Source organism: Gavia stellata, chromosome 17 (assembly GCF_030936135.1).
Source record: "Gavia stellata isolate bGavSte3 chromosome 17, bGavSte3.hap2, whole genome shotgun sequence".
Classification (NCBI taxonomy): Eukaryota; Metazoa; Chordata; class Aves; order Gaviiformes; family Gaviidae; genus Gavia; species Gavia stellata.
In genome coordinates this window covers 10,253,527-10,280,986 of record NC_082610.1, presented here as the reverse complement: position 1 = coordinate 10,280,986, position 27,460 = coordinate 10,253,527, and the positions used below count along the sequence as shown (strand labels likewise).

At 37.0% G+C, this 27,460-nt stretch overlaps 1 protein-coding gene across 1 annotated transcript in view; it reads right to left on the bottom strand.

The window, feature by feature from the left end:
- SPON1 (spondin 1) overlaps positions 1 to 27,460 on the bottom strand; it is a 193,549-nt gene that overhangs the window by 154,839 nt on the left and 11,250 nt on the right. The window lies entirely within an intron of this gene.

Here is a 27,460-nt window from a genome sequence, read left to right as displayed (position 1 = left end):
TCTTCAAAATTACTCAGTGGTCCACTTTCATTCAATGAAGCCACAATTCACACTACATTGGGTCAAGATGCAGGCAATGAATTACAAACCTTACCATTTTGAGAAAGAAGCTGTATTTATTGATTTATAGCAAGACTCAACCCTGAAGGAGCTTTTTCAGAATTCTGGTTCTAATAACACACACAATTTTACCAGATTACAATTAAAAAAAAAAAATCTTCTGTCAGTAAACATAACGAGTATTTTGACAAAAAATACATTTTTACATTTTGAAAAAAGTGGCTTTATCTATAGTTTGACCAGATCTGCTTTAGCGAGCAGGCATCCACATTGTCTCACCCAATGATACTGCCAGCATTTCCAAACATTTTTAGCTGAGCCAACAAACATTTCTGGTTTTCCATGGCAGAATAAAGGGACACTGGCCCAGAGGAGTGCTGAGAAACTCTATTTAGCTGGTCAATAGGGTAATGGTTAATGAGTTTTAAATCTAAAGCCATTAATACTCTCAAACTTTTTTAATGCTTCATAGAATCTGTGTAACTAAACACAATGTGTATAGCTACTACTTTGCTAGATTTTAATTAACGGGAAGCATGGGGTCTAGTGTAGGCTTAAGCTGACACTGCACAGTTTCTACTTCTACTTGATACAATTTAATGCACTTAACTTGAGCATCAAGAAATCCTTAATCTATCTATATGTCTTGGCCATCAACTGTATTTATTCTGTCTGCCTTATTCCTGCAACAGTAAAATAAAGAAATAAAACTGTTTACTTATCTCTCAGAAAGGCTGTCTTAATTATTCAGGACCATATCAATTGACCTTTAATCCATATCTCACAGTAATTCATTCTCAATCAAACCTCAGTTTTGGTGGAAGCTTTGAGTGAATAAAGGGTGATTTTATACCATCTCATACAAAATAAAATACTATTGTACTTTATATAAAAGCAAGATAATTCCCATTGAAAGGGCTCTTAAGAGGTTACCTGAAAGTTCTTAATAAGGACAGCTTTTCTAGAAAAACAGAAATATTGCAAATTACTGTACAAGTTACACTAGCTCCATATTCTCTTGTCAGATGCAAACTGCTGCTGTAGTATCATAACACATCCTTGGATAAAAGCTTTAAAAATCTGTTCATTACAGGTCAAGAAGATTAAGTAATTACAGGTAAGCGTAAATACTTTATGACTAACCAGATAAAAGCTATTCAACAATGATCAATGAACCTTTCACATACGTTGATTTTTCCAAATCTAGCTTAGCTCTTGTCTAACACACACTTCATCAATGAATGTTTCTTGAGAAGCCCAAATGAAATGAACCCGTGTTCTCAAAGTATAAAGTTGTTTTTTTCAGCTAACAAGAACATAGCTGCTTTCATATCCCTAAATATCATTCCTCCAGCAGTTATCATTGTAGATCCATCTGTGATGCATTTGCATGTTAAGTAAATTCTTGTCTCCAGGTGAGTCAATCCTGCTTCCACACCCCCCCCACCCCCACCCCTCCCAAACAATAAATGGAATCACAAGGAACACCAAAGCCAAATCCAACTAATAATTAAGGAAGGACTTGTGAGCAACTGTGAGTAGTTATTACAAGTCAAATTTCTGACTACTGCTAAACCAGAACCTGAAATATTTGTTTGAATTCTAGATGGGCATTAGGTTGGAGCACATCCATGCCCGTTTCCAGTAGCTACAAATTAACACAGAAATGCAGACATATTTTGCACTTCTATAGCCTACCAAATTCCTGCAACCTAGCAAGTTATGAATCTTCTCAAGGAATACATATGCCTATAATAAAATAATTTAAAAGTTCTGGTTGCATTTTAGAACACAGTCCTAGAAGAACGGGAAGTGGTTGAACCTCAAGGCTACATCATGATTTCCTGCATCACTAACCATCAAAACAAGAAGATTTATGCAATAAGTGTCTACTGGGAAAACCTGACCATAAAAGAATAAGGTCCTCCAAAAAGAGTTCCTTTGAAGAAAAAATAGACAGAAGCTTTCTTAATAAAGACTCCTAATTTTGACAGAATGCAGTAAAGAACTAAACTAGTTGGAAAAACACAAATGCCAGTTGATCTTGGAGAATTAAAAAAAAAACCAGTTATTTTAAGATATTTTATGAAACTCACAAGAATTATCCAGATTCTAGAAGTTCAGATAAATATAAATCCATCTCAAATATATTTGTTAAAAAGATAGGGTTTTTTCCATACCCATGGAGGTTTGATTCTTTATAAAAAGTTCTTAGGGGCAATACAGAAAGGGTTCACTACTTATACAACAGGATTCCAAATGATACATATTTAAGGGTGGTGGTGGATATTATTGCACTCACACACAACACAGAAGAAAGCAATAGCATCCTGGCCAACTTTGGGGGGAAAAAAAAAAAAAAAAAGATATGTAATCTCTGAAAATAATACCATCCTGATTTTTCTTCTGGAATCAAGTCAGACCACATAGGCATGAAGGAAAGAATTGGCAGGGAAAAGGCATGCAGATTAAAATGTAGCATTTGTAAAATTATAGTTTGCTAAACCCCAGGTTATCTGTAATGGGAAGCCTTACATTTTCAGGAATGGGCCAGCAAATTAACTACATGTTGGACAAAAATTGTAAAAACTAAAATAAACACTTGGCTGAAGAATCTGAGCTCTCAGAGGGGGGAACTCTATGTGACTAATTCTTATGAATCTACAAACGCAATGACATTAAGTCTTAATCTTCTATTTAGTTTTTGGTGTGTGTGTGGTTTTTTTTTTTTATTGGACCAATTTATTTTTTCAGGGAAACTAGTGTAAATCCTGAACAAGCCTCTTGGAGTTCACCTGGAATTGAATGAGTTTCACAGAAAGTAAAATTTGGCTGAATTTAGGTAAATCTACAAACATGCAAGTAAGGATATTAAAAGGGAGAATTTACCAGCTCCAGGCTCAGTCTTGCATTCTTTGCATATTCCAAACACTGAAGAGTTTGAGGACGAGTTTTGGGTCTTCCTGAAAAGCAGGACTGGATAACTGCTTAGTTGTTAAACAGATGAATGAGTGGTTTTCTTTTCTCCAAATTGGAATGTTTCATGCTGAGTGACAGAGCTTGCTATCTGTTTCTGATGTCTATAAACCATTAGTCAAATCAATTAAACCAGGCAGTTATCCTCTCTATCGTTAAATTTGTATCAGTATTTAAAAAAAAAAAAGTCAAAATGCTATACACCACAAAGAAGGGAATTAGTATCAAGTAGAAAAAGAGCTGAAGTTACATAAATCCTCTACTGGCTTGTGTCCACTTCCTTAGTTTAAACCACTGGCTAGGATCTTCAGCACCATTTCTTGTTCTGTGGACACATCACCACTTTCCACCCACAAAAACAGCTGCGTTCTACTGGAACAACCGAGTTTAAAAAAAAAACAAAACAAAACAACCAAAAAAACCCAGACAAGATAAGCATTTTTATGGGCAGTTTTCTTCTTTGGAAGAGCTAATATGGAGTCCGACTTCCAGAATGTTGCAAAACTATCTTCTCCTTAAGGAAAATTTCTCATTATAAAAAGAACATTGGGTCTACATAATGGTAATAATATTTGGCCTTTAGGGATTAATCTAGAACAGAGCTTATTATATGGAGGGAAAAACTCATGATGAACAAAGTCAGTTTAAAAAAAATCTACCTCAAAGATATGCTTCACATAACCAATTTCTTTGACTAAAGGACACTGTATTTCCTTCTGAGTCTGTGCTTAGAATCAGAAGAATCAGAACTGGACTTTATATGAAGTGTCAGTAATCAGTCTTGATCTAGACTATAATTCAAAGCCATATAGCACCTCCAAGCACTGCTGGGCTCTCAGCAAGATTTGCCATCTTTAGCACTGCACCTGAAGACTGGAGTTGTCTGGTAAGAAGCCACACCTTGGAGCACTGGAGAAAAGTGTGCAAATCTGATGAAGAAAGGCATTGCTAAAATACACTTCCAGATTATCGCTATATTCTAGTAACTTCTAGCACAGACTTTACATAGATACCTCACAATGTTGTAATTGGAAAAATTTAATTCTGTAATTATTACCTGAGCACAGACTTTATCAAGTAAAGATGAAATGCACTGGATGACATGATGGTAAGTTCTGTGAAAGCAGTATCAGCACAAGTTATATGCCTCTTGACCTACCTGCCTCTGTGTGTCCATCTACCTGCTCGTTTTTCATCCCAGACACAAAGTGGTTGGAATCATGGGGGGGGGGGGGGGGGGGGGGGGGGGGGGGGGGGTAGGGAGGACCCTTCCAGTTCTACAAAGAAGTATGATGCCAGACAGTCAGATCAAGTCTTCGATGTATATTAGCAAAAGAAGAGGAAAAAACTAAGGATTTATAAATCATCTTCTAAGAAATGAAAAAAAACAAACAAAAAACAACAAACCCCAACACAAACCAACATTTGTGTGTGAGATGTTCTAAGGAAAAGTATTTCAATTCTGTGCAACTGTCCTTCTCTTCTTTAAAACAAACAGTTTGAATAGTGTGTTCATTGCAAAAAAGGCTGTGTTGGATGATCAAAAGGAAAAACAAGCTACTGAGAGAATCCTGTCTGAGAATCTCATACATTAAAGTGTCCCAAAAATTTTTGCTATCAAGTATCTTATAGTCATACTGTACTGCATGTTGCTTTTCAGTCTAAACAAACCCAAGAGCTATATTAAGCCTATTGTAGGGCAGGCAATAGGGTCTATTCCAAGGTGCAATTCAAACAAAAGGAAGAAGAAAGCAGTTTAATGTGACGAGAACCTGAAGCACATTAAAAATAAAGCACTACACTGCCAGCTTTTACACTAAACAGCTCTTCCTGCCTGAGAGACCGTCTATGGAAAGTTTAACAAAACAGCAATTTCTTCCTTACTTAATTCAACATATATGAAAAGAGAAGATGTATAGTGACAGAGACGGATAACAATGACTTGACAACATTTAGTAAATGTAAAATGTTACCTTGTATATTTTTTCTTGACTTTGAACCACTGTCAGTTAACTCAGTGTTGTAATATGTTGAATTATAAGGCTTATGCTGAAGGCTTATGCTGTCAATTGAAAATGGCAAAAGCTATCCATGAAACTCAATGGGTGAATGAACTTCGATTGTTGTGAACTGAGACAGTTTTAATCTAAGTAGTCACTAAGAGTGGACTTAAGGTCCAAAATTTAATCTTTGTTTCCTATGAATTTTTCTCCTTAACTGTAAAATTAACATTCCTATGGAAACAGCTGGGTAAATTGATTCAAGCTACTTTATCAGACTATATTACTAGTATTTTTGTCAGATAATCCAGTTTTTCCCAGATAACATATTACTTTTATAATCTCTAACAGAAAAACTGTATTAGGCACAGAAAGCTGTCATTATTCTCATAGCTATAAATCGCATTGGGTTCCATCTATAACTTTCTTTAAAAAATACCTATCTTGACTAAGAAAAATCCCCTCATTTCATGTTTGAAAGGCTGTTAGTAAATACTAAGTTCCAGCAAGGAAAGAACAAAATCTTTTCAAATAAAATTGCCTTATGAAATCCCTTCAAAGATTCTAGTTTCTTAACACAGCTGATACTGTCCAAGAATCCTCATCAGAAATGGGAAATTATTTTGAAGACCGAACTTGCTTTTCTCATGTTGGCATGTAAAGATTCAAAATGCACCAGTTGACTCTTGCCCAAGAGAGTGCCCTGGCATAAGCAACAGAGCCTATAAATTAGTCGCAGCATTAGGGACATCAGAACGAGTAAATTGTGTAAAGGAACTTCTCGTGATGTTTTGTACAAAAGCAATGAGTCACTCTGTGCTTTGCATGACAAATGGCTTAACTTTATTCTTCATGCTTCGTGTTCAGTTTACGCAGGTCCTTTTATAACATTTGAAACAATGTATTAGAATTCTAGGCAAGATTGAAAATTTTAGTTTCAACGAAACAGGACTTTTGGCTCACCTTGATGTATCATTTAATCAAGTTAGACCTAAATCGAGAGTAAATTTACTGAGGTCAGACTCCATGCTGAACAACTCAAACACATTAACTTGCGGGTTGGGGTTTCTTTTTTCATTACATTCAGGCAGTAGCTAAAAGACTGAACTTGCTTTTCAATGAAATCAGAGTTCATTTATGGTCTAAATCCAGTTTACTTTTAGAAGCATGAAACAAGTAGGTGAAAAAAGAGTACATTTTATGAACAGTCACATGAAAATGAAGAAATATTACTTTTAAAACTCTGTTCCAAGGATTAGGAAGCAGAAATGTCCTGTTGCAGCCCTAAGACAGAATAATAACCAGTGCGGATGATGAAGACTCCCAGCAAGGCTATGCTGTGGCAATCCTTTGCTGGTCCCCGGGAACAGAGTCAGCATTAATTAGAGCAGTCCTCTAGCTGCAGTTCCCTTCACCTGAGCCAAGGCCAACCTAAAATAGCAGCTGTAGAGAATCAAATACAATTCCAAAAAAAAAAAAAAAGGGGCACAACTACTTAGGCTTCTCACTGGCTCTCATGGTTTTCTCGTTTCTCTCCTCCTTATAACTGGAAGATCAGAGTGCAAAGGGTTCTTCCAAGATTACAAAACTAATGTACTCATTTCAGATAAGACTAACCGCCATAAACTTCAACAAAGAGACCTGCAGGATTCATTGTGTAATACTTTTGCAGAGGGATTATTTATACTCAATTTTATTGTTGTCAAGCTATTTCAGTATGAACTTTATTTATTTGGCAAAAAATAACCACTATTTCAATCTGATAAATTTTCACAGAGAAAAAATAACTTTCAACAGGTGGTATCTCAAGTGCTTTCAGCCTGGGAGAAACGTGGCTTGCTGAAGAGGGTGTTATCTGAAAATCAACTTCACTATCAAGGATTTTTAGATAACAATCACTTCAAAGTAGTATGAGCTTAAGGATTTTGTATATTTCTTGTGCAATCACTACAGTTAGGACCTTTCACTTAAGCTTGTAATACATACATTTCTTTGAAAGAGAAAAAACTGTTGCCATCTCTCCTAAATATATATGCTGCTATTTTAGCTACCTCATATTTAAGAGCCCACTTTTATCTGTTTTTCTAGATGGATAAAAGGCATTGGAAGGTTGTGCAAAGAAAGACATGTTTTCACAGCCTCATAAAAGAAAGTGATATAAAATAAGGCAGTGTGGATACAACCCTTGACTGTGAGACATGACTTTTATCGCTGAGCAACCTTTGTCAAATCACTTTAGTGTAGTCTGTTTCTTAATTGTGAAGTGGGGGATATAGACAATGAGCTCCTTTTCCAAAACAATATATTAAATGGTCTACAAAAACATACCTCTTATTAACCTTAACAGCTTTTTATACCTCAAATTGGCCTCAGTCTTCATAAACAGGAGTTTTTTTGGGAAGAGATTAAATGAGATGCCAAATCTTCAGCCTGCTCTATGATGTGCCAACAGCTCAAATTAGATGGAAAAGTGGCTTAGAGAATCAACTAGGAATTCATGTCAGGGAAATCCAGGGAAGCCATAAAGTTGGGGTGGCCCCCTGTGTACCAGTCCTCTGTCTCATTTTTGTGAAAAGAACAGCCAAATTCTGTCAAAGATCTCCCAGCTTGGTGCATTGATGCCCACAGAACCCAGGAAACACAACAAAAACAAGTCTGGCAGAGCTCCAGTTTGACAATTGTATCTTTTACAAATGGGAATGCTTTTTCAGCATATCAAGGGATTGTAGTACAATTAATTTAAAATAGAAATTTAAATATTGCTAAGAAGAACCTTGCTTTGCAAAAAACGTTTATATTTTCAGTTGGCTGCACGCTGGGATTAGATGACAAAACTCATTTACTTATTTATCTTGCAAAAGCTCAGAGACATTTTAGTAGAACATGCTTTGGGACCAGCATTGAAAACTCTGTTTCTGATATGGGAGATGTAGATTCATATATCCATTATGAATCAGGCAGTTCACTGTCAGTGTGAGATTTTACAAAATGACTAACCTTCAGCCAGTGCCTTTTCTGATCTGTTCTACCTTACATATATTGTCAACTGAACCAAGGGGAAAAACTGGCTTGATGGTCAGGTAAATGAGAGCACTGATGTGTCTTCAAATCTCTGCTCTCTTTATTTTGATGACTTTCCCTCCAAGTTGCAAAGCCAGTCTCTTTCCTGCTGGCCTAGTGAAGTGTTTTACCAGTTTTACAAAGCAGAGGGATCCAAGATGAAGACACTGTAAGAAATCAAACCTGAAATAGACTGTCACCGTGTGGAGGAGCACTCTTTAGGGCTGCAAAACTCCCTGGTGGAAGCCCTGTTCTAATGACTCAAACACTTGAACCTTCTCTCCATCTAGATTGAAAGCTTTTTGTCATTTGTGATGGACCTCTTCTTCTGACTGGAAATTATTGCTGGATGAAAAGTTTTCCACCCCAAAAAAATGTGAAAATGAATGTATTTCATTAAAAGACTCAATATACTGGTGAGACAAGAGACCAAAACATTTCCCCAAAATATTGAGAATCCCTTCTAACATTGGTTCGCTAGTCCAGGACTGAGATCCACGCCAGTTCTAAGAGGGCTAACTTAAAACTTTTTAAAATGTTCAATTAAAAACAAATAACAAAACTAATTCTGCATTTATTTCTGACCCTCACAAACAAATTACCTGGTTTGAAAAGGAACAAAACAGACCTCCAAGTTTCCTCCCCAAACTTGGCCTTGTGTGTCATCTTGAAATAGGGCTCATCCATAGTCTCTTATAACACAACTCTATCAAGAGTTTATGTTTAAGCCAGCATGAGCACTTTGGCCACATTACTGCAGCACATATATATATACACACACACAAACACACAGTGCTGCTTCTGGCAGCACCAAAAATTCATATAAAAATTTTTAGTGAATAAAAGGTTAATCCCTGGTTGACACAGTGGATCACTCATGCACACAGAGGCACATGCACATAAAACAAACTCTAACAATACATAAAAAAATAATTTTTTTCCCAACATTTTCCAAATCCATATGGTAGAGAACTGATTCAGATTCTTTCTGTCTCAGCACAAAACAAAGATTTATAAATATGCACCTAAAACAACTTCCAGGTCTTATGCTATGTATGCATTTAAGGTCACTAAAAAGTCAGAGGCACAGTGCTCAGTACCTTGCAGGACTGAATACAGGATAAATTAGAATTATGTTTATGGACATGCTTGTGGAAACCTGAAGGACTATCCGATTGCTGGGAGCACAATTTTTTGCTATATTTGTAAACTTAGATAAAAAAAATCAGCATTCACATTTTTGCTATATGCAAATGAAAAACTTGCCAGCAGATTCATAATAATGTCAAAACTACATGAAACTTTTCATGGATTAACTAGGATTTTCCCCAATTTCTGCAGCAACCATCTTTACCAACCTGAGCTCATGTGTCTTTGTTTCTGTCAATGCACGTAATTCTTCACACAAAAATACCATTTATAAATGCTTGAAAGGATGTGTCTTCACTGCAATTAATAGATATTTCATTAGTAAGGACCTCTAGTCACCATTCAAGTCCAGTCAATAACGTATTTTGAATTCAGTGGTCCAGAACTTCTGTTCACCATAAAAATAAGCTTTAAGCGCTTAAACAGATGAGAAATGTAAATAACCAAAAAACTAACGTTCTTGTGTTCATAATGAAACAACACTCGAGAGAGAAAACATGATCTAGTCCTAAATCCACCATTCTTATCATCAGTTCTAGAAAGCTTAACTAAGAGCAGTTAAGAAAATCTGACCTTCATGTCAGAACAAACCACATGGACTGGTAAGAGTTGTTACCTACTAATTTTGGTAGTTTGGTAACGTTGGTGTTAAATGATACTGCTGAGGTGTAGCTCTTCCCTTTGAAATTAATTACATGATTATCTTTTGATAAGATTATCATTCTTCATGTACTGCTACCACAACTATATATTGCCAATATCTTTAGCATCGTAATGAGCAATGCACAAGTAATGTGAGTGCCAGAGAAATATTTGGAGTGGAGTCACACAGAAGGCATGGACCTTATCTTCCGCTCACACAGGCACTTCTCATTTACATTTCTGTGGCATGGAACTCCAGGTTCATTGTCAATTCAATTTAAAACTCAGGAACTGCCATTTTTATTTCAGGAACACCATCCCAGATAAGAACACAGTTGCAAGACCAGTTGATCAAAAGAAAAGGAATGCTAAATTTGAGGAGACACATAAAATTTCAGATAAGGAAGAAATTTTATAGTGGCTGGTCAAACAACATATATAGCTCTTCTACTGAAGCCACCTTTCTATGTCTCAGGTTCTCCCTGCAGAGTGATGATAACTGCCTGCTTTCCTCTTCAACCTTTCTCTTGCATTTGTCACAGCTTTAATTGTCAGCCAAAGAAACATTTTCTAACTATAATTTTGCAGAGTTCAAAGTGCAACATGGGCTTAAACATAGGTGGGGCTTCCTTACTAATATAATCAATAATAATATTATTATAGAAGTCACACTTTTTTAAAATACAACACAACATAATATTTGATAGTAAAGTACAAAGGAAATGCCTCTTCTGCTACTAGGTACACTAGAATTGATGAAAGTCATTGGAAAGACATAGTAAAATGTGAGTCTGCACATTTTACTGGATCAACGTTTCTCAGTTACTTAGTTTGTTCAGGCTTTTCATTTATCCTTTATTTTAGAAAATATTACACTACTCAGCATTATGAATATACTGCCAAAAATAGCTACTTCACTTGGAGCTTCCCATTTAAGTTAAGAAGGGATTTAAGGATTACAGAAAATACATATTTTTAATAGCATTATTGTCCTGCTTGGTGTTGGAGCTTTGAAGCATCAGCAGCTCTGGCACATGTGCTATTCACGTTCCTCATGAACGTCTCAATGCCAAAATATACATCTCAACCTAGTTCAAGCAGATTCCACACAAATTCCCTTAGGCTTCAGATGACTGTGTACAGAACATAATCTACTTCAGAGAGACTTAATCCATTGCTAAAACCACATTTAGAGCAAAAATACTGGTGATCTGGAACTACAGACTTTATACAGATAAATTTAAGAAGGCATTTACCTCCTTAAAAGAGCTCTCAAATCTTTTGCTCAACAACTTGCACCAACTGTCAGATCAGGAATATTGTTCATACAGAAGAGCTGCCAAAAGTCAGGAAGCGTTTGGGGCAGCACAGACAGTAGTTGTGAGCAATTACAAAGCCACCACATTCTTTGTGTTTATGAGTGTGTGCCTGCTCGTCAGGTAGAGTCAAGAGAGAATAATCCAGGCTATGGCTCCTTTTACTTTTGATATGCTGACGAACTACTAACACACAGATTCTCAAACTCTTTCCTTACTTAGAAGGCATCACAGATTATACAGTCTATTCATGAACAATTCCCCTGCCTGCCTCTGTGTCCAAGGTTTTTTATAAAGCCTAATTTCACATCACCTAGAGTACCCTTCTGGTAAATTAAACCTGCTTGCTTAGAGTTTCAAGGAAATCAAAAAGTTATGCTTTCTTGCTTCCAGTGTAAGAGGATTCTGCTTCAGAAAGACACACTGCATTCAGTCAACAGTGAAGCCATAGTTTGGCACAAAGGAGAGTCTTGTGGGCAGACTTTAGATTTCTTTTCAAGAGTTTGGTAGGCTCTCTTCAAACGCTGACTGAAGTCCAAGTGCATTAAGTGCTGTGACTAAATGAAAACCTCACAACGCCAAATATTAAAACAGCATCTGTATTAAAACATAGTTTGGACACTTCTCCTGAACACTGTCTTGCACAAAATGTTCATTATGGGAACAAAACAGTGACATGAATATCAGGAAAGAAAAGTAATTTAAAGCTTCAAGGGGTGTGTGGTGGTTTTTTGGTTTGGTTTTGTTTGTTTGTTTGTTTTTTTCCTCAAAAAAGTTCTATGTTCTCTTGAATATAGCAATATATTTCATCATCATATAAGATGTCTGCTGGAGAGTTGTACAATATTCTTAAAGGAAATAAACATGCAGAAAGGAATTTTGAAAAGATAGAATAACAAAGAATTTTGGTAAAAGCTTATTATAAAGTTCTTCATAGCTCTGTAAATTGAAGCACTCTAAAAAAGGAGCTGTAAACTGAAATGAAACCGTATCAAATTGTACACAGATTAACACTATAATGACTAACAATCTTTGCCAGGTTTAAAAACAAAGATATATATAAATAGTGGTATCTTGCTTTCATATTAATTCCAAGCAAGGTGCAGTGGTAAAGATGTGGTTTGTCCAATGCAACTCTTACTCAGTAAACCTGGCATGACAATCAGAAGCATGCCTCAATGAAGAGGCTTCCTCCAATGCAGGAAGCTGAAGAAGTTTTACACTATTATGGTTAGAGAAATAAAACTAACAAAATCAGTGGCGTCTTCTCATGCAGACATCACTGCCTATTTAATTTTAAAAAGCTGCAAAACATTTGTAAAAAGTAAAGACCTCCAACTCTGCTGTTGCATTAGGGTCTAAAGTATTACTCCCCCCTCACATTAATACAGTAACTCTTCATAATTCTCAGTGGATACACTGATTCCATTTTGCTTCAAGTGATACGTTGAATAAAATGTTTACTTAGTTGTACTTCCGTATTAAAGCATGGACCATGAATTTTGTCAAGTACTCAGCACACAACATTTTTTTTAAACCAAGGTATTAAATGCAGTGATTTTGATAAATCTGCTTCTGAAATTATTTATACATTCTAAGTGCATTTCCAGGAAAAATTGCACAGGGGACAGCGAATTTATAAAGAATAGAAACACGGTAAGACTGAAGTGAGGAGGGCATGCATGAAACCTGATGCTGCCGAGAGGGTGCCAGACAGGAGCCCAGACACTTGCATACTGTGCCACAGCCACTGCAGCTGCTGCCATTGCCACTTCCCAAGGCTGGCAGCTCTGTCTTGGTCTGGTGCAGAAGGAGGAGGAGCAGCAATAAGAAGTCTGAGGAAGAAGGTGGGACATGACCTGCCTACGTCTCTCGCCTTTGACACTGCCAAGCTGCATGCAAAATAAAAATCTAAGGTTTACTGCACTATCACAGAAGAGCTAAACCTGCAAGGAGATTTCAGAGCAACCCAGTATATGCAGATTAGACTAAATTTTCATGTCCTGATGGTTTGGCATGTTTTGTTTTGAAATATAAGCTTTCTTTATGTGTGTCAACTTTATGGCTGTAAATAGACTTTCCAATTAAAAATTTGTACTCCATTCTTACCATACATGCAGATGACAGCACAATACCTTTAGAAAAAACAAATTTATCTCAATCTCAAAAGGATTTAATTCTGACGAATATGTATTTCAAGACTATAAAGCTATTTCATTTGAAATTTCATTAGAATGAGTAGAAATTCAATATATGCAGTTGTAGACCATGAGGGAGGTAAGTATATTTTCTTGGGGGGGGGACTCAGCTTTTTGTGATATTCATTAAGAAACTAGAAAATTCATTTCCAAATCAATTTGACACATAAGCGAGGAAAATTTAAAATTGCAGGTCTCTAGCATCACAACCTTTTTAGTAATATTCCATCACTGCAAAACAGGTAAATATGTATGGAATCAAGAATGCGAAGAATGGAATAAATTGTAATGAGGATTAAACAAGAACTGTATTTATGCTGGCTCTATTTCCAAGGCTTTCCTTCATGCTGTTAGCAAACCCACTTCAATAGATTAAAAAAAAAAAACAAACCCAAAACAAAAAAAACCCACCACCCCAAAACAAAAAAAACCACAAAACCCAGACATTCCATTATTTCAAAGGTACTTTTTAAAATGAACTAAGTTTCTAATTGGCTTAGTAGTATTTCTTGCTACAATGAAATTTGGGCTTTAGAACTCCTACCACTACTAACTACAAGTAGTAGGAAAAATGTTATTTTACATGATTTCTAGTTTCAAAACACAATTTTGGGAAAATGAATTTTTCTTCTGGAAATATGTCATTTTAGTGAAATACTATTTTAAAGCATTTGGAAAAATTTAAATGCATTCAAAACAATCCATTCTAAAATTAAATGTTTTGATTTTTCATCATCTCAGGTATTCTTGCTCAATATTTTTATTTGTAATATTTATCAATTGTAAATAATGTAATAAAAAGAATAGTATACTTCAGTTTTATCTGCATATAAAGTGCTGATGACCTTTCTGTTGGAAATTTCCAAGTGATTTAATTGTTAATCTAGTTAGCACTGTAGCATATTTTGCCAGGGAAAATTTCTCATTTCAACAATTTTCATTTTTCATCTTCTTCAAAGACCCCTCTGTGTAGCCCTTTTTACTACTAGTCCTAATTGGGGAAAACAAATAGTCCTTCTGTATTGTTTGGGTGTGCCTTTCATATAGTAGCAACAGAAAAACACAGTAACATTAAGTGCAAAGCGGGCAAAATTGTCTATACTTGCTGCTGCTGTTCAAAGCCATCTTCAATACACTCATAGTACTACTGTTCATGTGCTACTGATAGTCAGATAGCCACAAGATATACACCTTGTATTTATCTGTAGATTGATATTACACATGATTCTGAGAAATCTTGAAACCTTATTCTTTGCATTCAGCTCCCACATCATCCTGGTCATTCAAATATGAAGACACAGTGATAGTTATGAGGTAAAAAGCAGCTGCAAAGTTGTTCGCATAAAGCGTTCACTTTCCTTTTGGCAAACAGTCAGTTTTCCATGGAATAAAAGAGATGGCACCCTTCTAGTGCACTTCTAAGAGCCATCTGAAAAGACTGACAAAACTGAGGTCCCAAGCAACTAAACTTCATGTATATGTGCTCTCATTTGTGCTTTTGAAAGAAATGAAGGTTCATATACTTCCATTTAAATGGACACAGAAGAATAGTAACTCCACAGAGAGTTTAAATAGCAGCATACAGGAACGGGAAATGGATAGGCACAGGCACATGAGAACTGCAGCGTTTTTGTGCTCATGTTGGGCACTTCAGCATGATATACATTATTTTTGAGCATACTGAAGGGCTTAATTCACATGGGCAATTCAAGCCATAAGTGAAGACGCAAAGTAGCGTGTGGGCTTACAACTGCTGTATTTACTTTACAACTCTAGCTATATTTTAACAGATGTCAATGCTGAGAGCTTCTAGCAAAGGGGAAACATCAGGCTCAGGTCCTTCCATGCTTCCCTGAAGACTTTTAACAGGAAAATGAAGACAAGCAATTAAGAGATTGAGAAAACAGAAACAATTTCTACAGTTTTTTGCATTAAAAGTGCAAAAAAACAGTAAAACAAGTTTTGGGGTTTTTTTTAACATACATTAACTTTTCCTTAGTGGCAAACAGAATTACGTGAGTCTCATCACATGGAATATACACAGTGACAAGTATCAATACTGAACCCTACGCTGCTCAATAACTTCATAATTTATCTGGATGATGGGATTGAAAGCACCCTCACCAAGTTTTCTCATCACATTAAACTGGGTTGTAAGGTGGACACATCAGAAGGGAGAGCCATCTTAGAGAGAGACCTTGACAGGCTCAAAGAGTGGGCAAGCAAGAACTGTATCAAGTTTAACAAAGACAAGTGCATCCTGCACCTGGGATGACATAACCAAAGAGCCCAGTACAGGCTAGGATCTGCGTGGCTGGGGAGCAGGCTTGCTGAAAGGGACCTGGGGGTGCTGGTGGACAACAAGCTGAACATGAGTCAGCAGTGCACCGCTGCAGCAGCGGAAGCAAATTGAGTCCTGGGGTGCATCCGCAGGGACATTACTAGGAGAGACATGATTATATACCACTCCACTCTGCGCTTGTCAGGCCACACCTGGAAAAATGTGTCTAGTTCTGGTCCCCACAATTCAAGAAAGAAGCAGACAGACAGGAAAGGATCCAAAGGAAGGCCACAAAGATGATCAAAGGGCTGGAGAACCTGCCCTATGAAGAAAGGCTGAAGGAGTTAGGTCTCCTCCCACTCCTCCCCCCTGGAAAAGTGAAGGCTCAGAGGGACCTCATCACAGTATTCCGGTACTTAAAGGGCAGCTACAAAGAGGACAGAGGCTCTCTTCACAAGGAGCCACATGGAGAAGCCGAGGGGCAATGGGTCCAAGTTGCACTAGGAGAGGTTTCATCTTGTTATTAAAAAAAAAATTACAGTGAGAACAATCAATCACTGGAACAACCTCCTCAGGGGTATGATAGAGCCCCTGTTGCTGGAGGTTTTCAAGATGAGGTTGGACAAGGTTAACCTCATCCAGGCTCCCTTTACCACAAAAGGTTGGACAAGATGATCTTTCAAGGTCCCTCCCAACCTAGGCTGTTCTATGATTTTATGAAGTACACAGCCAATGAATTGCTGTTTATGATTATTGATAAGTATTACAAAATATTCTTTTCCCTCCTTGTGTTTGTTTACTACACTTAATCTGCTACAGGTACTTTTTCCAGCCTTGAACAAAGCTTCTTTCAGTCACATGACCTTATATATATTTGGAAGGGGGTCCCATAAGAAATAGGTATAATGAAAAAATTAAGTGCAGCACCAAACAGGTCCAGACAATACCCTCTTCTCTTAAACTGATGAAGTGTTAGTATGCAGGAATATAAACAGCTGTCCCTTTCTTCTAGATTCCCATGTGAGAATCTGACGCATACAACTATGAAAGCTTTTATCCAAGAACAGAATGTACCCAAAATCCTGTAATTTCAACATAAGTGACACAAATAGTCTAACCTGTCTGTGTAAACATTTGCAGAACGTGAGCATGGAAGCACTAAAAATAACACAGATTTTTCACTGCAGAAACTAAATATGGTCCAGCAGGTCATCTCTAGCTCATGAGAAGTCTCATGCCATCTTTCACTTCTAAAGCTGAATTTTGGTGATATATAAAATCTACCTCAGTGGTTATGGATGACCAGTTAACACCAGTGTTTATTCAGAGACTTACATTTTGTAGTTTCAACTTTGTTTTGAATTATTCTCAATAAATTTCAATTACAAGCTGTATAAAGCTCAAAGTTAGCACTCTGGATCAGTTATTTTTCCGTGCTTTTACATCTTTTGCAGACCAATGTTACAAACTTTGCACAGGTACTTATGAAAACAATGAGGTATGTGACTGTAAAACAACTTTAACAAAGTAGTATGAAAAAAACTGACTCAAAAAAGGGAAAGACAGCTTCTGATGGTTAGAAATTTAACCACATATAAAGGAAAAACTAATTTGCAGGAGGATGCCAACACTTGATAAATGACAGCTCATCTCCAGAATATGAACCATGTAGTTAGAGAAGTATTAAAACTAAAGGCCAGAAACCATATTTAATAGATGAGATGCTTAATACTTCTGGAATTATTTTAACTTTTTGTTTTAAATACACAATGCTTCCATATTACACAGAGCTCAGTAAACATTATGCCATCCAGTTTACTAATCCAAAATACATGTTAATGCCGCTGTTTCTGATTCTGTGCCAGCAACAGGAAGAACTAAAACATAGCATGGATCCAAACCCATTGATTGGTTTGAGTGACTAAGCCTAGAGTGCTAAGTAAGATAATATTTGGAGGGGCTTGTCATGTTAATCCTGCAGTGGTAAGGACTTGCTTATCTTCTGCTACATACCAGCACAACAGCTACCATTACTGGAATTGTTTTTAGGGACCCCCACCATACAGACAGAATTAGACTGTGTTCCCAATGTTTTAAAATCCCCATGTTATATTTTACACTCACAGTTGGAATGTTATACATTTTACAAACATTCATTGTTTCATGCATGGACAGTATTTACATGCAAGAAGAAAGGTGACTATTTAAACAGTCCTGACTAGGGAGGCAAACATTGTGTGCAAAAAGCAGAACTCCTGAAGTTTAATTATGGTTAAACTGTGATATGTGATCTTGAGTAAGTTGCTTCAATGTTTACTTTTCTGTAAAGTGGATATGATAAGTCCACATGCTACAAAAATGTTTATGGAATTTAATTTATGCAAAAACTTTGAAATCTTCAGCAGAAAGGCAATATAAAACACATTTGAAAGTTGTATTATACACACAAATGTAAACGCAAATCTGGTAGCACTGACAGCAGAAAATCATTAGGAAAAGATTCAGTAGATTTAATTGGAAAAAAATTTAGTCATGATTTCTCTAAATTCATACAAGATGTATGTATCAAGAGTCACGTATCTTAACAGCAGTGAGTTCAGTATTTTATCCTGCCTTTATATGTTTGCCATATTTTTAATCTTGCAATGCTCCTTCCTACATTTATGTCATTCTGGCTTATTTGCCTCAGGCATAAACTAACTTCTTTTTGTACATGATGCGTATGATGTAAAAATATGAACAGAAATGGTCAGACTCCAAGACCTTTCACACAGTTTGTCTCAGGTTTGTTATTCCCAAAAAGAAACACCAAATTTCTGTCATAGTCATCAGTTAGAGGCAAATGGGTTTAGAAATCTAAGAACGTATTGTGATGTACACTATGTTCTTTCTGTGGAAGTTGGCAGTTGCGTAACATCTGCAACACATACAAAGCTGGTTGTTTATTACGTGAGTTTAATACATTTTTCAACTAATGTAATCAGATGAGCTGGTGAGCATCAGATGAATTAAAAGAAAAAATTAGATTAATATACAGAGAGTTTTGAGTAGTAGCATACAGGTCTTTTTCATCCTTTATAGAAATCTTACACAACTTCTAAGAAAATGTTCCAAATTATTGTTTGGAACACACTGTATTTGAAGCTAAGGCTATTATATAATCCCACTGTCTAAATATATCATAACCCAATTCTAATTCATGTAAGTAGTTTGTATAACCTTTATGGATAACAAAACTAGGTTACTGAAAGAATCTCAAAGGAAGCCAAGAAACTTTGCGTGGCCAAAACCATACACTGACCCTACGCATGCAGCAAATACAGAAAACATTCATGATTATCTTAATAATACTGGGATTTATCACAATGAGTGGGTAGATCTTCTTAACAGGTAGGATTAGCGTTGGGGGGTAATTTACTAACTGCAGGTTCTTGCTTTATTCCTACATCTGGGATTCCCACACTACCATGCACAGAGAGGCCAGAGCAAAAGGACCACCAATAAGAGGCAAACTGCTGCCTTAGCAACCATTTAAAATACATCCCTGAAGTTCCCAGAAAGCATTCTTCTATTAATAGTATAAAATAGGTAGCTAATTTTCCTATGAAAGTGACCTACTGCTCAAGAGATGTTGCAGTATAAAGTATTTCTTAATTTTCAGCATTTGTTTGCTACTTCATGTCCCCATTCTCTCCTCTGTTTTCCTCCTCTTTAAAAAGCAGTAGGTTAGCTAAAATGAATCTGTGACAGAACAGGCTTAACGGAGCAACGTCAGGTATAATTAAGCCTCCCATACAAGCAGAGTCAGCTTTACTCATACAATTGGAATTTAAAAAAAAAAAAAAAGAAAAGATTAAATGAGTTTCAAGAGAACAAAACCCTGATGTGTGCCTGACAAATCATGAATAAACACTGGAAATGCCGAAGGAACCTCTACTACACTGCTGACTGTATCAAGCTATATAATCATTAAAGTTAAAGAACAGTAAGTACTAAAACTACTTCTTACAAACACATTCTTTTAAATGTTTCTTTTGAAAAGAAATGCGGGTCCAAATGAGCTATGCCCACCCACAAGGAAAAAAAGAGGCAAGAGCAACAACAGTGCCTCAGTTCACATAGATGAGAATAATTGGAGCCCAGTTCAATCTGTGAAGTAAACAGAAGCAGGATGAAGGCTTTTCAATTTACACCTACAGCCTACAAATTAGTAAGCAGTCTGGTAGGATGAGCTTGCCAGAGATTGCATAATAACCCTACCCACAGTGACAATGCAGGGAATGGGGAACAAAATGGTAGCTCTATACCAGCAGGGAATTTCCCTTTCTAATTACCGAGTACTATGAAAAGCATTCTCAAGAGCCAAACATTACCTTTTGTGCAACTGGATCAGGAATTTCTTTGCTATTCTTGATTTATTTTCATATGAAAAATAATTTCAATATGCTGCTGCTTTAATAATCAAAAGTAACTATACATAAAAACCACAAAATATTGTCCAGCAAATATTGCTTGGGAATTTATTTGGTAATATAAATTTTTTTTGTGTAGAAATTTCAATGGATTACCAGTAATAATGACTTCTTGAAATGTCTTGCCTATATAGGTATTTATTATATACTCACTTACCTATATCAATTGAAATCAAAAATACCTAAGCCAGAAAATTCTGCTTTCGCAGTATGCGTAGGGTACATTTGTATCCTGCCCCTTATAAAGCCATGAGAAAAGCAAAGTGGAACACAAGATTTTTAGTTTCTCTCACAGCAACTGAAAAGGGAGACAAAACAGAGCAGAAGGAGGGATGGTTGGAGATATATAGTTAAAAAGCAACCCATCTTTGAGGAATGTAATTACTCACAAGTAACTTTTCTGACCCCTTTCATTGATTGTTGATATGTAGATTTCCACTATGGGTGATTCCCAGCAATAGGTCCTTCCACAAACACAATTCCTTGGAATAAGAGTCAAGAATCATTTCAGAAAACAAAATTACATAACTATACTGGCAAGTGGTGCATTATTTATAGATACATCCTTAATTTTGTAGTGCCTGATTAGTAAGTCAAGCTCCTGTAAGTCAGTGCTATAAGCGAGTAGCTGTCCTAATGCTATCTAGGATGGAAACATCCATACCATGGCTTGAGAAATAACCTGAACTCAGAAGTGATCTCAGTGGTGAGACTGTATCTGTTTATGTCTGTTCCCTGGTGTATCCCTGCTAGAGAGATCAAAAAATGAGAGGACCTGGTTCAGCCAATGTTGAAGGCAAGAGCTCTCCTCATATTAAGGAAGCTCTCAGAACTAAAGGAGCAAGTCAGAGAAGGGGGGAAGCAGAGATAACCTTATCTCCCACTTAAAGTAAAAAGCCAGATCTCCTGGCTTTGTCTGCTGATTAAGATGATGGTTTTGCACAGATACAAGGGCAATTCTGTCAGAGAAAAGTTTAGCAGATGAGAAGTCATCCATAAAAACATGACTCTTCTAGCAGGGATGACTGCAGTGAGGAAATCCAAGCAGACTGAGATGCAGGGGGCAGGCTAGGATCAGTGCAAGTGGGTAACAAAGGTTGCAGTAGAACAGACAGAACTGAATACAAGTCTCACTGGTGGTGCTGCTCACTGGGGCAGTGCCTCAGGAGGCCTTTGAAAAATTATAGTTATGGAGCAGATGAGCAGTGAGAACCTCTCCAGCAGGGCTTTACATTAATGGAAGGAGATAGCGTTCAGGTGATCATTAAGCAGAGGCTGAGGTAGATAGCAAGTAATTGGAGAGAATCAGAATGTGGGGTGACAGGTAGGAGAAATCCTGATGACTGAACTTGATCCATATGTCTGAAGAGATCCTTCTGTATTAGTACACTTTCAGTTAGTGATATCCTTACAATACCAGACTTCACAAACCAGGGATGAACAAGGTCACTTTACACTGAAGCGATCCAGGATCATGCTGGATGAGACAAGTTCCTGGAGTTCTGCAAGAGTAGGTGTGAGAGGAAAAGCAATGTTATATGTTTTTTGGTCTAGGACTCCAAATGGTCTCAACCAGGTCAGGGAAAGAAGACTTCTTAAAGCTACATCCTGGCCTTACCATACCGTTTTCAGAGAAAATAAACCAAAGAAAAATCAAGCATCCTAATCAGAAACATGCCTGAAAAGTCTCTTAAGTAAAGAGTAGCATTGAAGCAAAACATCTGGTGCGTTTAGGGTGAGAAGGTGTATTTTTCAGTTGTACGAGTCCTTGCATATTATTCTGAGGACATCATTATGGATTTCCATTCATGACTGCATGAAATGAAATGACTAAAACCATCTGTGAAGGTATATCAGTATAAAACACCAAAAGGCAAACATGTTGAATGCACCAGACTCAAAAGATATGCCAGATCTGTTCAGGGAAATGACCATCATTCTGATGTAGAGTTAATACACAGTGATCAGATGACTCACGACCCTGGGTTGTTAGGTCACGAGAAAGAGCTATCACAGCAAAGAGAGTAATCAATTACAACTGTTCAGGACAGCAATGAAAGCTGAAACAGTACCCCTTTGCAAACACTGAGAGGTCCCTACCATCATTAGGAAGGGAACAGTTGTAAAGGAGGAGGACTGTCAGGGTGAACTGCGTCTAGGTCTGATAAGGGTACATATGCAGTCTAGAATAACGAAAGCTAAATATATTACCACTTTGGTAATGAAAAATTGCCTTCTGAATTCAAAAGTAGTTCTCAAGACAACTGGCATAGCAAGCAGTACATTTAGTCTGGTAGCAATTAATTCAGCAGTAAGTTGTGATGAGAACTGACTTGCCTCACTTGACTATGAAGCCTGGAGGAAGGATTTTCCCTACAACAGTCATTCATGAATGAGTCAGGTAGGTAAATTCCTGAATTTAAAAGAGCCATTCCATTTCGAAGTCATCAGAACCTCTCTAAAGACACTGGAGGGTAAAAAAAGAATGAAAGAAAGAAGACCATTTAAATTTAATTGGGAGACTTTCTACTGGCATCTGTGTACCTTCCTCAAAAGTCCAGAGGACTGACAGCAGGATTTTCTTAAAGTAGTAGAAAAGTCCACATAGCCCAGAGAAACTGTCAAGTTGAGCCTCAGCCTTTATCATCACCTTCACCCACACCTTCCCTCCTCCTTCCCCTGCCTCAAATCACTTGAAGAGAAAAGAAAGCACATTATGAGAAAAGACTTTCAAGTACAGACATAATTCTGTTCTTCTATAGTCTAGTCATTGGTCTGGTAGCCGGCAGTGCTCATTTGGAGAGAAGTGTCAGAATAAGCATGTTTCCCCAGAAAAACCCTTCCTTTTAAAAGCCCTGTGTCATTATGGGGGTAGCATGGTTGTCCATATCCATACTTACCATCGTTAGGCTTACAGGCAGCAATAAATGAAGAAGTCCAGATCAGTAGGGAATACCTGATTTGTAACCTGATGTTAAGTGGAAATGCGAAGAACAGACACTTGCTCTAAGGTCCCATTGATTGGAACTGACACACTGAAGGTTTTCTGATGCTGCAGAATGGCAAATAACTACATCAGAGGTAATTCTTGGAGCATTAAAGAAGGACAATAGGAGCTAATGAGATAAGAGTGCTGATCTTTTTCAGCAGAGACACAAAGAACCTAGAGTAATTGACGAGTGCCTTAAATGAAGCTGGTAAATAATGAGGAGACTGAAAGGGAGATCTGGGAAGGAAAGCCTGATGACAATGTTATGAATGAAGAAAGAGGTGCTGAACAGACCTTTCAATGAACCTGGAGCCTACATACATCTAGAGTTATAACCCATGACAGTTACTCTATGGTAACTGTAAAGCATCTGGTTATTGCCAGAGGGTTAAACGTCTTTCCTAAAATTTCTGGCCCAGGTGAGTTGCCATCTGAAGAAAGACTATCTAACACTGGAATAAGAATGAGTTAGGTAGATCACCTGGGCTGGAGAAAAAGAGATATTTGAAATATATTCCTTTAGAGTCACTGAGGTGGGTATGTCCTCTTAAACACTGCCCAGGGGAGGAATATACAGCTTCTACTGATTGACAAAAGAGAGTTAGTGGGATCTGCACTCCCAGAACCAGACTTTGGCTCTGAATGAAATAATTGCAAATGCAAAAGTGGCCTCAAGTCTGGAAGCAAGACCTGAACAGAGAAACCCTGTGAGGCATAAAATCATCCCAAGTCCCAAAAGGCACAGAAGGGGACTCCCAATGCTGACATGTCTGAAGAGCAGACTGGAGTCTACAAGGCAGAAAGGGACAGCGTTTCCAGTGTCATTTCCTCTCTTTATTTCTTCCCACAGAGAGGAGCTGATTTGTTAAGTGTCAGTGCCAAATTCTGGGAAACAATTCTCTAATGAACCTCTTCGGGAGCCTCTTAGAAGCAGAAAGACTTGCAGTTTAGCGCTAATCCAAGGAACAGAATAAACTAGTAGATACTCTTTTTTAAGAGATTTAATTAGGCAATTCTGAAATCTTACCATAAAATAGTCTGGCACTGCATAGGCAGGCTGCATGCATTGGCAGGCTGCAAGGCAGGCCAGAAGTTAGACTTGAGATAACCTGACTCTCACAAGCCTTAGATCTGAAGAGGAGTCTGGAGTTTTAGCTAACATATCTCAAGAGACATGCTTCCTGGGTTTGGGGGTTTTAGGGGTGTTTTTTGTTTTGTTTGGGGTTGGTTTTTTGTTGGTTTTTTTTTTTTTTTTTAAGTAGAACTTGAAACATCAACAAATAAAATATTTGTTTAAACATAACCCTTTCCAAAAAAAATAAACTGTTACTGTGACACAATCATCATTTGAAGTCATTCGCAAGAAAGAACATTTCCCCGACAGACAAAAAAAAAAAAAAAAAAAAAGAAAAAATAGATATAGAGAAAAGAGAATAAATAAGATTAGATTAAACAAAGAAAGAGGACTAAAAATTACATGGCCAGAAGCTAGATGATCTCTTCCATAGCCAAGCAGAGAGACAGGAAAAGGGCAAGGAAATTAAAAAAAAAAAGGCAGAAGAGAAACTAAAGCCAAATAAACAAAATAAAAACAAATTTAAAGTTTTAGAAGTGATGCTAGTGACATAGCAAGCAAACCCTTACAAAAGGCACTCCAGCATATTTAAAATTAAGCTGACTGACAGGAAGTCAGGGTTACACAATCAGTCTCCCATCAGCGTGACTATGCCCTATCAAGGGGGGGCTGGGGGGTAAGACGTCTCCAGTTTGAGCACTCAGGGTATGAATATTTAACACAAAGGTACATGCAGGCAAGCTTTTTGATATGAAATCAATGGTTATGAACTTGTTCGGATTGATTCAAATACCCATGTAAAAGAAAGTTTGTACACGTTTCACACTACAGAGCGAGTGTAACTGGACAGGACCATGTATGTACTAGAGACTGGTTAGTACTGTATACATTGGCATCTGTTCATAACTCCAGTTATCAAAATACATTACTAGAAACACAAATACTTGTATCCAGGCAAGTCTTCAAAACCTCTAAGAGTAGTGACTGCACAGTCTCCAATGAGCAATCTCTGCCACTGTCTGACTGTCCTCGTAGAGAAAAAGGTTCTTCCTTATATCTGGTCTTACCCTGCCTTGTTTCAGCTCATACCTGTTGACCCTTACCCTCCCAGCATCCATGGTGGAAGAGTCTGGGTTACATAAATCCCAGAGGGCTTTCACAGAAAGCCTCTTAGCTCTTTCCCTATTATACCAGGAAGCTACATGAAAAGTCGCAGAGTTCAGATAAGCAAGTTGCCAACAGAAGTAAAAGCCTAGGCTAAGAAACTGAAACCCATTTTCATTCAGTAGTAAACTAAGTTACATTGCAAGCAAGTACAATTTAGTATATATTTTCTCTTTGTAAATGTGTGTTAGCTAGTACTTCAAAGATCCACTATAATAAAATACATAACAGAGCAGTATTCAGAAATTTCTTGTATTTTCTGATTTTGGCTGTGCAACTTTATGGTTTCAATAGTTAATTCTAAAAGACACAGTAACTATGTATACAATGGGTGGAAGGAGTTCCCAAGGTATAACAAGCCAATGTTTAGTGTATGCAAAAAGTGGGAATTGTTACATGTATCTGGCATATTCTGATTCTTTCAGAGTCAACACACTCTTGTAATTGTAGCTTTGAATCATGAATTTAATGACTGTGTACAGCTATTTCACATTGATTTATCTCCTGCTGATAGTAGAACTGCTGATCAATACTTTGGAAAGAGAATTTTCATTTATGGGTTTGGATGCAGCTGCATTTCCCCCCTTTTTGGGGATACAGCATCTGTCTGTCTTTGAAACCAATGTAGACAGCTTCATTTTCTTTTCTGTTTGATAAAGTAGGTATATAATGTCATGGCCACATAATTACTAGGTTTAAAGCCACAAGTAAATAGTTAGCATCCATTTTTTCTTTCACCCCTCACATCATATGTCACTTCAAGATTATGTTTCCTACTTCTAATGTCTCAGGCCTCCTTCATGAAAGCCCTGAAGAATTTTTTAAATTTGCAATTTTAATTTGGTAGGAACATTGTTTTCATTCACTAGTGTGAGGAAGCTTTACTAAGAAACCTAAACTATGTGGTTTCACTATGAACTGGAAATTCATCCCTCCTGATTTGCAAACCACTGGCAACTGAACATTTCACATCAAATCAGAGTAAAAAATGCATTACTTCCACATGGTTATAAGCAGTAAGATGACAGACCCAGTTTCAGTGATAAGATGCTGGGAAAAGGAATGTAGAGAATGCAAACATGAGTAAAATACTTAAAGTTCTGAATGCTTGTTAAACGAAGCTACATCATTTCACACATCTCAGAATAAGCCACTTACTAAGTAGCCTGATGTGTTTATATTGGGATACAAAGTTAAAAAAAAAATAGGTTGAGTGCAACATCAAGATTGCATAAGCATAGCTTAATTTTAACATAAAAAGCTTAATAAATAATTGCAGTCATTAATTTTTAAAAGAAATATAAACAAACTGCTTATAAATACAAGAACTAATAAATCACGAGACATGGCTAACAGTCTTTTAAGACAGCTTCTTTCAAAATGCAGTATATCAACTGCTTAAAAAGATGTCAGATTCCTATAAAATGCTGGAACACAGCAATTGAGGAACTGCTTTTCTAAGAGCTTGTAAAAATACCTTTTAATCTAAAAGCTTTGGTAAACACATCAGTCAGCTAAACAGCATCAAAAGAAACGGTCACCAGTCAGCATGTCTTCAAAAACAAAGGCAATGTTTGGGGCTGTTGTTTCAGGGTAAACCTAGAGAAGGAGGACTTAGAGTAAAGGACCACTTACCTTACTTATCTCATTTTTCCTTAAACATTTTCTTCTTCAGCACACGTCCCTAGCTTTTATAAATGCCATACTTACAATGAAAGCTTCAGTCTTGCTACTGGTCTGCCTGCTTATGTTCTTACATTGATTTTGCACTGATGGGTCATTAAATGTAGTGACCTAAACTAAGAATTTCTTGATTCATTCTAGAGCAAAGAAAGCCAGGAAGACACCTCCAGGAACACTGCTATGATGAATGCATTTAACACTAAACTATCATAAAAATAGTGGACATAAGAATCTAACAACTGATTATGCCAAAACCAATACAGAGAAGTGTCTAATTTTGAGTCTTTATGACTCAGTTTATCACTGTACATGAGAAAAGCAGGTCACATTTGCACACTGTATTTTATAATGACTGTTTAATTGTCAAGCATGTTTTTATAAAGTCCACAAATAGC